We start from the raw sequence: 11,875 nt of genomic DNA on the forward strand, positions 1-11,875 counted from the left end.
AAAAGAAGTATAGCAACTCTTTCCGGAACATAGCAGCTGACTAATATGCATGTTTTTAGGTTTCTTTACAACGTAAATAAACGCAAGTACTGCCCTCCGATCCAATCCTCTGGTAACCAAAAACCAGAGTCCACGATATAACGTTTCCACGATTACCTTCACCTTCTGGCGAGCTTATAGGGTAAAGGAAAAAAAGAGTGTGTTTGAAACACACTTTTCGTCAACACTCTTTATTTATGAAAGGTAATGAATGAGTTGACTGGGTGAACATTTCAAGTTGCAAGAATGAAGTTATTTCCTAGCGACTTAGAGCTAATCATGTGACATTTCGAGACCAATAACCCTTGCGTAAGGAGAGAAGTTTATCGGTATATTTTATAACATATTTCGTGGTTGCTTACAACGGGACGTTGGGTGTGTTTCCTTCGAATAAGCTGAGAGTTGTGAGTGGGAGTCAATCGAAGCGAAGTAGCAAAATTGTTGAATGTTGTTCCAACAAAAACTTGCACTTCCTTCGTATCAGCAGCAGCGAAACAGCGTTCTCTCTCTCCAAGATCTTTTTTTGGACCTCGAAACAAACTTTCGCCATATATCTAATTCTAGCAACTTGTCATGCTTGCTTGAAAAAATAGGTTTTGGAATGAGAAGAGATATAAGCAAATAAGTGATAACTACACCTACAATAAAGTACGAAATTCTCGCACTTTCATCAAGGTCACGCTGAAAAAGAACTGTCGATGGTGGCTGCCACTGAGGGTTTGTACTGCACTCTGCTATGTGCATAACGTTCTTCCTTCATACATTTTGACTCTGTAAATTAACTTTACAAGGGTCATAACGAGAAAGATGCACACTGTATTTTTATCCAAATGTAACTTTCTCTAGGTAACACACCTGAATGAATGTCTTGAAAAAATGAAGATCACAAGTCATCGGCATGGTATCTGAACAGTTTCATCCAGTTAAAGAAACACTAGCCGACATGGACAGAACAGATAATATCCTAGGTTTTAGGGTTATAGGGTTGAAATGACGTGTTTCTTGACTCCATAGAAGCTAAGTTAGACGCTCAAATTTCTTGTAAGTTGTACGCTCTTTCCACGTGCAAGACTAAGCGCAAATATGAATATTAAATTTGAAAATATTGTAATTCAAATGAGTTTTCCGACTTCAAAAGGCGGGTTCAAAATAATAGACACCGTGTTGTTTGGTCTGATCCGTTTAATTATAAAACGAAATAAGATGCTGCCCTTGCGACAGATTTCCAGCTTAAAGTTCAATAGTGTAGTAATTAAGAAATATCAACTCGAACTTGAATTAACTTGAACTTAAGAGGCTGTCTCTCTTATTTCCACCCGGTCAATTTTGCGTCAAAAATAATTTTGCCTGAAACTCTGTCAACAGAAAGACTTTACCTTGGAAAGAACTAAATTAGATTTGGTTTGATTCGAAATAATTTTCTGACTGCATTAGGGGCCATAATTATTTTCCAGTCCGTAGGGACCGTCGCAACGTCTCGAAAATTGAAAAATAGGCATATTTTGCAACATTGTAAAATATTTGATTCGCATAGTTAAACCACAAAATTTATGTCAGATTGCTTAAAAACCTTTCTAGTTTGCCAAGAAAGTTAGAATTTGCCCTCTCAATATATTTGAAAAGGCGAATTTTAGCATATTCTGACCACTAGAAATCGCCATCGGCCGATGGCCGTAAATAACCTTGATTTAGACGTTAAGTTTTGGGATTTGGGACCTGCTTGACGGTTCTATCCTACACAGCCGTTAAGTTTACACTTTTATAGGCAAAAATATGCAAAAATCCCCGTACGTTTTCGATTTTTCAAAAGTTATGACCGTTTAAATCAGCATATGTACGAGCATTTGCGATTTTTTCGCCTACACCAAAAGCGAACAACTGGAGCAGATTTCGTCATAAATATAGCTTACCCGCTTTGCAACCCGGCTTCATGGCTCACTTCAGAATTTTTCTAATAACCAAATCGGTGAAATCCATGATAACTTCAACAAATAGCTAGGTATTGCCTTCGAAAAGTAGGCGGCATCCATCGTGATTCGTGGTATCAAAACAAACGTCGGAATTGGCCACATTTCGCGGTGAATCACCCATTTAACAACGCTGCAGAGCTGAATTTTTTTAAAAATCAGAATATAAACTCTCCATGTCTGGAAGCTGAGGGAGAAATGAAGGTTTTAGGCTTCTGAAGTGAAGAAATAATCGCTCAAATTTAGATCCAGTTCGATGTTATACTGTTCTCACAAAGGTCCGCACAAAAAGAGAAGACCGCTGATAGCTTGTGCCGTACGTTGTGCCGTATGGTTTTGTTTTGTATCCCAATGTAATATTTGGGGAGAAAAATTTTGGACGGGAAGAATAAATGCTTTTACCTGGAGTTTGATATCATATAATTAATGAATCAATTTCAAATATCCTGAGCTTGCTTCTCTCGGTTCCGCGTCGATTGTGTCCACAGAACAGCAACCTGTCAATAGCCGGAGAAATCATGGGTTTAAGTGAAATTTCAGATGTTCCTCGCTTCCCAAACTGGTGAACTTTATGATAACTCCAGCAAATACCTCCAAAATTCAGCGGTCGGCATCTATCGATACTCTTCTTTGACTCGTTGTTGCGAACTAACCTCGAAAACTAAAGCCATGTTTCGCGCTTAATGTCCCGTTGAAACTTTGGATTGCAGCTGCATTCTTTTCAAGAATCAGTCATAGAACTCTACTTGTAAGTCTATGTGTCGAATTTTGGCGTTTTGGAATTTAAAGCTGAACGATTGCACTATCGCGCATAACAGAGGTCCGCATTAACCATTGCGGGTGAACCCACTGACCCTTTATTTTTTTTTGGAAGGCCTGCAAGTGTAGTATGGCATGCAAGTGCTTTTTCGAAACCAGAGAGGCTTCAGTCTGTAGCGAGTCTTCAGCGAGGTTGTTAAAGCTTTCATTGGACAGAGGGTACGCATTGACGAAACACTCAGTGAAGGGAACAACAGCTGCAGTAAGCATAGTAGACGAATCAAAGAACACTATCTGTATAAATAAGATTGGGCATTTTAGTAGCTTCCACAACTTCGAATATGGAGATATCGGTCTGAGAGTTTGGAAATGCTATGGCATCGGTAAAGGGAAGTACATTCCACATGACGTAATTTATATCAAGCACCAAGGTCAAACTTCCCTTCAAACCATATAACCTCAACGGTTTTATGATCCTCCTGAAAAGCGTGTGGTCAAGCGTCGTTCAAAGGGCAGCAAGGAAACAGAGAGTACAACGCCATTGTTTGAATGCTCTGTGTTTGGATGTGTTGAAGTGTTCGAAACCTTTTCGCAGCTGGAGCTGCACCTGGACGTTGGAAAGCATACAGTCAGTTAGGCCAGTATGATGCAATCAAAAGGGACTGGGCCCTTAAGTTCTCGTCGATAGATACCGCTGGTATCGAGTGTTCGAGCTGTTCGTTAGATTCCAGTACACCACTCACTTCTCCCGTGGATACTTCGCCCCACTCGTCTCTACGAACAGGATGGGCCGTAAGCAAACCAAGGAGCAGCGTTAGATTTTCAGAGAAGGTAAAAGAATACCTAACGGCACGGTTTGCAAGTTGCAGTGGACATGCGAAATGCGAAAAATGAATCAAATGCACGTTTGTTCACTAGAGAATAGTGGCTGACAAAGAGCCAAGTTCAGAGCTTTTTCTCCCGGCTAGCAGCAATGCGCCGAAAAGATCAGGGTGTGATCAGGATATCGCTGGATGAGGAGGAAGATATCCAATGTGTCCAGGAAAATTCCGAGAGACAAGATCTGATAGACAAAGTTAACAAAGAGATCAAATAGTCTGGGAGCAAATGTGGTCCCGTGTGAGGTTCGTGCTGAAAGCAAGCACCTAGTGTAAAAGTGTTCATAAGGACTTACTAAACATGAAAAGTTTTGTTGCCAGCTTTACAACTTGCTCAGACAGCTTTTAAGGGGGGTGAAATTCTGACTCATGAAATCCGGCATGGAAACGAGGCTAAAACACATAATTCCTCATAACTTTGTTATAATAATAGACGAAAATGCACCAAATTTGCTCACATGATTGGACATGATCCTCCCTGTTGATTTATGCTAATTTACATAGGTCACGTGACCTTACGCATGAAAGCGAGGCTGAAACACATAATTTTCCATAAATTTGTCAAAAAAAATCCTTATCATGCCAAACTTGCTCACCTTAGTCAGTTAGACATCTTGCATCGATTGGTGCCACTTTGTAGTGTCACTTGACCCCATACATGTCAACGAGGCTGGATATATCTGGTAGCATCGTATAGGATGGCATTTGTCTTGGCAAATGTTTTAACAACTACTAGGCAGATACATATCTGGTTATCTGAGTTCATATATAAAAACTTCAACTAATCATTGTCCTATGGCCCATAGCACAGGGATGATACGGATAAAGCAAATACTGCGGAGGCTCCATTTGAGAATCTATCTTGTACACATAATCAACAATTTTGCCAACTTATGATACTGGCTCCATGTATTCATTTTCGTATGCATATTGGAACAAGGGCAGAAAATGAAAATAGCGACTACTGCTATTTTATATATACAGTCATGAAAGTCTTACTGGATATCTATATACATTGTTCTGTTGTCCATTCCTATGGAATTTCCTGTTCTACTTCGTCTTCATCATACTCATCATCACTCTCAGCATACTCTTTCCGGCAATCTTCAGAGCACAGACAGAGATCAGTACAGACAAGTCCGGCTTTTTGACACTGACACCGGTTGTTAGAGCAACTGGACTTGGCGCACTTGCATCGAACAAGCAGTAAAATTGCCTCTGGAGCTGGTGGAAGATTATTCATGACTGGTACCCACTTTTCATCTTCATCTTGCCATCCATAGCCTTCTGGTGAGGGCAACACCGGGTTTGCTACATGATCGTTGTTCCAAACAAGAAGCTGGTAGTGCGCTCTCAGTATGGCTTGATGGAGAGCAGCTTGTGTGGGCGGCAACCTCTCAGACTCAGCTTGATTTTTCTTAAAGAGGGACTATCTGAGGGCTTTGACAGTTTTGATGTCTGTCTTTGGTTGGTACATCCGACAAACCAGCTGTTCCACTCCACTTCTTGTGCCGTCATCTGGCTGTTCCCCACAACCGAGGTTAGCAAGAGCTTGCAAGATAGGAGTGCTGGCGTTATCAAACTCATCCCAACAAGTGGCTTTTCCCTTTCCAGAGAAACTCCCAGTAACATCTGCTCCGGTCAACGCATGAAATGCTGGCAGCGCAGCCGTCTTAGTGGGCCCAAGGGTGTCTGCGATTGACTTCAAGTTGATAACTCTACGATTACTGCCGGTCCCAGTAACAAAGCAAGAGTTGGAGCACAAATCTGGATACCGTCGGAGAGCCAAAACAAGAACATCAGTGTCAGGAGAATATATAGATAGTTGGGTAGCACCTTGAGCAAAGGCATCCAGAGCATGTAAAATAATCTTCGTGTCGGCTTCTTCTTGTGTACTTCGTAAATGCCTGACGTCTCTGTGCGCTGCCTCACATTCCGTTCCCCATGCCACAACGACTTGTCTCCCATTAGCATTATCCTTCACATTCTTTGCGAGAAACGCAGTAAGTTCGCCCTTGGTCTTTGAATGAGCAAGAAGCCTCTTCATCGGCACCTTGGCGATGTGGGTAGAATCAGTGATGCGATAATAAATGGGAGCATGGCAACCTTGTCGTTTGACTCGTGTTGCTGATTTCAGTGAGGATGGTACATCATATCTGTCGAAGATTATGTGGAGCTCTTGTAAATCATTATACTTTACAAGAAAGCGATTCGTTATATAAGCCACACGAAATACATTATCATTACACCTTTTTAGCTTTTTTTTTTCATTCAAATGCTATACATACAGCATTAATATGCATTACAATGAGTCAACGTTATTGTCCTGGATGACGTGTTCACCTTTGGCGTGTTTTGCAATCCAGCCTCATTTCCATGTATGGGGTCACGTGACACTACAAGTGGCACCAATCGATGCAAGATGTCTAACTGACTAAGGTGAGCAAGTTTGGCATGATAAGGATTTTTTTGACAAATTTATGGAAAATTATGTGTTTCAGCCTCGCTTTCATGCGTAAGGTCACGTGACCTATGTAAATAAGCATAAATCAACAGGGAGGATCATGCCCAATCATATGAGCAAGTTTGGTGTATTTTCGTCTGCTTTTAACAAAGTTACGAGGAATTGTGTTTTAGCCTCGTTTTCATGCTGGATTTCCTGGGTCAGAATTTAACCCCCCCCTTAAAAGCCGTCTGAACAAGTGGCAAAGCTGGCACCAAAACTTTTTATGTTTAGTAGGACCTAATGAACACTTTTACACTAGGTGCTTGCTTTCAGCACGAACTTCACACGGGACCTTATATTATGACATTTGCTCCCAGACTTAAAGTCTCACATCCAATCTGCTACGATACGTAGACCTCTGTGAACGTTACCACAATAACACACTTCAGAAATTCAATGTGGTTTTGTTGAGAGCCATCTGTACTCATTTTGAGATCCCTGTAAAATTGAGAGACAAAAAACAGATCCTCATAGACAAACTGTTGGACGTGATTAGTGATTGTCAATGTGTTTCTCAGTAGACTTATGTAAACAATGTCTTATACGGTGGCTGAAAGTGTAGAATATGCTCTACAGATACAAACTACCTTTACTTCCGATATCAAGTTCTAACGGCTTTGTTATAGTGTATTATATTATAATATCTAGTAGTCAGTAAAATGTTTTGATGAAATCGATTGAAAATTTACAAAAAGCAACACTTATAACATCTGTTCATACGAAGCATGTGTCAAGTTTCTAACACGTTGGTAGCCGATTTCTCCGGCTATTGACAGGTTGCTGTTCTGTGGACACAATCGACGCGGAACCGAGAGAAGCAAGCTCAGGATATTTGAAATTGATTCATTAATTATATGATATCAAACTCCAGGTAAAGGCATTTATTCTTTTCGTCCAAAATTTTTCTCCCCAAATATTACATTGGGATACAAAACAAAACCATACGGCACAACGTACGGCACAAGCTATCAGCGGTCTTCTCTTTTGTGCGGACCTTTGTGAGAACAGTATAACATCGAACTGGATCTAAATTTAAGCGATTATTTCTTCACTTCAGAAGCCTTAAACCTTCATTTCTCCCTCAGCTTCCAGACATGGAGAGTTTATATTCTGATTTTGGAAAAAATTCAGCCCTGCAGCGATGTTAAATGGGTGATTCACCGCGAAATGTGGCCAATTCCGACGTTTGTTTTGATACCACGAATCACGATGGATGCCGCCTACTTTTCGAAGGCAATACCTAGCTATTTGTTGAAGTTATCATGGATTTCACCGATTTGGTTATTAGAAAAATTCTGAAGTGAGCCATGAAGCCGGACTGCAAAGCGGGTAAGCTATATTTATGACGAAATCTGCTCCAGTTGTTCGCTTTTGGTGTAGGCGAAAAAATCGCGAATGCTCGTACATATGCTGATTCAAACGGTCATTACTTTTGAAAAATCGAAAACGTACGGGGATTTTTGCATATTTTTGCCTATAAAAGTGTAAACTTAACGGCTGTGTAGGATAGAATCGTCAAGCAGGTCCCAAATCCCAAAACTTAACGTCTAAATCAAGGTTATTTACGGCCATCGGCCGATGGCGATTTCTAGTGGTCAGAATATGCTAAAATTCGCCTTTTCAAATATATTGAGAGGGCAAATTCTAACTTTCTTGGCAAACTAGAAAAGGTTTTTAAGCAATCTGATACAAGTTCTGTGGTTTAACTATTCGAATCAACTATTTTACAATGTTACAAAATATGCCTATTTTTCAATTTTCCCTACGGACTGGAAAATAATGCAGTCAGAAAATTATTTCGAATCAAACCAAATCTAATTTAGTTCTTTCCAAGGTAAAGTCTTTCTGTTGACAGAGTTTCAGGCAAAATTATTTTTGACGCAAAATTGACCGGGTGGAAATAAGAGAGACAGCCTCTTAAATATTCTAATAGTAAAGCATTTTCTAGTAATTGCAGAAACAGTAATTCACATAGCATGAAGAGGGATTTATCGTTTCAACAGGTTTCCAATCTGGACAAGTTATCGTCTCTCTCAGTAATAATAGTAATGATGATAATAATAATAATAATAATAATAATGATAATAGCAATAACAATGTTTTCTTATGTGCGTATTTCAAGTCTCAATGCGCTTAGACCTACAAAATCAATCTTTAACTCAAAATAACTATAACACTAAAGAAGTAAAACATATAAAACAATTCTCTTAGAGAAAAAACTTCCGAATAACAATGTTTGTTAGGCAGCGTTGAAGGGCGCAACCGAAACAACACTTTCAAGACAATTTGTGAGAGTATTCCATGATGTAGATGCGTAGAATTCGAAGGAAAACGTACGTTAACTGTATGTCGCATAGTTTACGGTAGGAATAATGAAAAGTGATTCTGAGGAAAAAAGGAGTTCGTGATGGATGGTATTCTTGTGCCAGACTCAATAAATAGGTCGACTTTCAAGAGCGATCAACCAAAGTGACATTCATTTTCAGCTGTTGTAGTGTTATTATCAATTTCTAAGGTAATCACCGCATCTTACACTGAATTCAGGTTCTTCGGGGTTATTGTGCTTCATTATACAAGCTTGTGCGACAGTCGCATATTTCCGGTATAAGTCGAACCTTTCCTAACCGGTCACCTTTCATTAAGCGGTCGGCTGTCAAAGTCCTCTATGAAACGGTAGTGGTCACCTTTACAAAGTCCCAACAGCCTGTTGGTATTGTTTTCCAATTTAATTGAAAGTTCACATAAGCGGAACCACTCAATAAAACTAAGAAAGATGAATAAATGGGGTTAGTTTCTGAAGAAACTGTGGTGCTGCGTCGGTGGAGGAGTATAACAAGTAATTTGGTTTTATCAGTTGAGTTGATAACGTAAACTGGCCGCCGTAGAGAGCTTCGAAGCTGAAGTTTCGAGCGTTGGCTGTTCGTCAGAGCGACAATTTCCCCAGTTTATCACAAGGCAAAAGGTTAAATGCGTCAACTAAAAGCTCAATTCATGTTTTTGCAAACACCTGTACGGGCATGAAAATAAAATAACCTTGAAATCGTTTTTGGTCATTTTTCTTTTGTTCACAAGAATTTCAGAGGTACAGCTGTGAGGGTAGCTATCATGTATTATATTTACTCAAAGGCAGAAGTTGCTAAGAATCAAGTATTTCGAAATCATGGGTAGAAAAAGTTGGAAAATATATTTCGGTCGTGTGCTGGGGAATCAAATAATTATTTTTTTCGCACTAACGAAGGCGAAACGTCAGCTTGAGAAAATAATTTAAGATGGCCAATTTAAATGATCAATTCAGTTTATAAAACTAAATTATATCTCCTCCTATTCAATAAAAGAACCAATGAATGAGCCCGAATTAGTTAAACCTATGCGTGAAGTGTGTGACGATAAACGTAATGACAAACTGCGTGACAAATTAATATTTAAGACTTTCAACCGCAATTTTTGATGTCAAGCTTCATTATGGTGTCTTAAGTGTGTCTTGCTGACGGTTCATATTGACTGACCTGAGTCTGGATCATGATAGTGAATGACCTGAGTCTGGATCGTGATACTGAATGACGTAAGTCTAGATTATGATATTGAATACACTGAGTCTGGATGCTCAGTTTCAAACGTCGAACAAAGAAAAGTGCTGAACTGCCGTCCTCTTTAACACATTAGTTTCTCTCAGAAGAGCTGGGCAAGTCATGAAACAAAATGGCAGACCGAGGGGAAGGTTTAGGAATCTCGTCTCTGGTTGGTCAGCCGAGATCTTTGAATGAGCAATTTTTTTTCGCCTGACAGGGTAATTAACATACTTTGTTGTGTCTTTTACGGCAAAATATTTATTGAAATTTCGAAAGTAAAGGTTGAAGTTTCATATCAAAATTCTTATCAAACCACAAAATTCGATAGCAATTTATCATGACAAAGCTTCTACTTACGTCCTCAAAAATGTATATTTCATCTGAAGCTTACGTTTTGTGTCTTCAAAAAGATTTTAGGGACGAAGTACAATTATTACCAATCCACACTGATTACTGGCTGGTACTTAGCTCAGACAAAACAAGGTGAGGCGAAGTCGGGGCCTAAAACTAAACCCGGACAGAGGGCTGTTGACTTTATAGCTGAATGACTAATGGACCGAATACCAAGAAAGTTTATATGTAATTTGCAATAGACCCCAAAAAAAGATGTACAAAATGGAGTCTTCATGTTTTCTGCCTTTTGTGTGTGGGTGTCCTTTTTTAACTCACAACTCCATATTAACGTTCTATAAAGTTGTGTTGAAGGGGAGAGTTCTTTACATCAGAAACTGTTTGAACAGGACCCTAGTGTTGGGCCTTGCCTATATTTCGAAGATTTGCAATGAGTTCCAAGAATGTTCTCTTTCCACCCGCCAGCCCCCATAAATAAAGACGAAATGTCTTTTCTTTTTGTTTGTTACACAAATAACAGGTCTTACAACCACCATATTCAATTCCGTCTGTCATCTATCCTCTTTGTAAGAACCTGTTTCGTTCACGAATGACGCAGAACAAAGAAGACATAGAAGTAAAAAGAGTAGGGACTGGGAAAACAGTAGGAAAAAACAAAGAAAAATCCAATCAGTCCCTCAACCGAGATAAAATTTTATTTGTTTCTTTAACATGAGACTGAACGACTTCAGATGAAGGTCAAACCATACAGGTTCAAAATTAACTACCGTCAGCGAGGTGTATTGAAACGGAGTGGTGAATCTTGCGATCCATATATATGGATATATATATCCATGATCGCTGTCCTCAATATTGGATTATTCGTCCTTTTTGATCTTTCAGTCAATTCGTCTTGGAATTCGATGCATTTGTCCTACAAATTTCGCTTGCTTCAACTTGGCGTGACCACTCTCAAAACAAAGTCACGTGCATCACGCATGAGTAAGGAGTGAACACTTAGGCAGTGTTCACACTTGGTGCCCGGGCACTAGTACCCGGGCACCGGCACAAAATGGTGCTGTGTTCAGACGGTACCCAGTCTGAAGATATGTTCACATTCAATAAACAGAGCACACGCTCACTATTGAAATCTCGAATGGGACAAGGAATTGTGGGTACGAAAACAAGTGGTTTGTGGGTAAAGTGCCAGGGCACCAACGAAAAATGTGTTCACACAAGGACTCAGTGCCCAGTTTAGTGCCCGAGTACAAGGTTGAGACCTTGTACTCGGGCACCGGCACCGTGCCCGAATTCTGGCGTGGGTACCAGGAAAAAAGGTGTGTTCACATTGGTGCCCGGCGTAGAATAGAACCCGGGCACGGTGCCCGGGCACCAAGTGTGAACACTGCCTTAGCTGACAGGCAATGCATGTTGGGCCAAAGACGGGCGGAAGTGATTTTTGACTTAAGTGGAGTGTTCATCTGCTGTTTAGGCGAAGGTTATGGCTGTACTTTTATTATTTCTTGCTCCTGTATAGTCTGTAGTTTCTCCTGCTGAGGTAAGAGGTGTTTGATGTTTACTGAGCATAATGTAAGGAAGAGTTGCAAAGTAAGTTAGGATGCAATCGATGTCATACTTGTACATATCAGGGAAGAATTCGACTACTAAGCATTCTGTTTTTACTCGGAAATATTCTCTAAGTACGACAATGAGGGAATGTTATGATTTGATTAATAGGTTTGTAGTTCAATCGGCAATGGTACTAAGTTATAACAGTCAGCTGATAAATTCCGTAAAGCTCCATAGGGCGACTTCCTATGCATACAG

The 11,875-nt window shown here is 40.0% G+C and overlaps 1 pseudogene; it reads right to left on the bottom strand.

The window, feature by feature from the left end:
* Nucleotides 1–4,676: 4,676 nt before the first annotated feature.
* Nucleotides 4,677–5,690, bottom strand: LOC136280696 (uncharacterized; annotated as a pseudogene).
* Between the last annotated feature and the right edge of the window lie 6,185 nt (nucleotides 5,691–11,875).

The sequence above is a fragment of the Pocillopora verrucosa genome, chromosome 5 (genome assembly GCF_036669915.1).
Source record: "Pocillopora verrucosa isolate sample1 chromosome 5, ASM3666991v2, whole genome shotgun sequence".
In the NCBI taxonomy this organism is placed as follows: Eukaryota; Metazoa; Cnidaria; class Anthozoa; order Scleractinia; family Pocilloporidae; genus Pocillopora; species Pocillopora verrucosa.